Raw genomic sequence first — 621 nt, 5'->3', positions numbered from 1 at the left:
GTAACCAATCTATATCTAAACCACTACCTTCCATACCTGAACCCCTTGTTGCTGATCCCACAATAAACATCCATGGTGAACCAATCATTCCAAAAGAGGAACCTATTGATTGGGACACTATCAAATTGCCTACCTTTCTAACCACTCTTCCACTACCAAAGAAACAGAAAAGAAAACCAAAATCTACACCTCCCATAACCTCTAAGAAATTCACTCAAAAACAAAAACCTAAGCCTAAGTCACCCATTTCTAAAGATGATTATGTTCACATCTGTGACATAAAAGAAATTTCAGACATTGAACTCTATCTGGATGAGCTGGAGGATGTAAGGGGAATAGCTGCCTACAGACAGTTACCAGAGAGATTAGTGTTCAGATATAAAGGAGCTGGGGAAAGAATATGGCCTCTCCACAGGATTCTGGATGAAGGCTACTCTACCTTGATTAGAGTCTATTCAGCTATACAAAAGGATTCTGGCTTTACCAGAACTGCCAAGACTGAAATTCTCAACAAGATAGCCAATATAAGGAAAACTTGGAGGGAGCCCAATGCTTTACCCAGGACTTTACTCATTCAAGAAAGGGAAATGAAAATTCTCAAATCACCTCATTGGTTGATGG

The sequence above is a fragment of the Apium graveolens genome, chromosome 4, assembly GCF_009905375.1.
Source record: "Apium graveolens cultivar Ventura chromosome 4, ASM990537v1, whole genome shotgun sequence".
NCBI classification, from domain to species: domain Eukaryota; kingdom Viridiplantae; phylum Streptophyta; class Magnoliopsida; order Apiales; family Apiaceae; genus Apium; species Apium graveolens.
Note: the sequence above shows the minus strand (reverse complement) of the source record.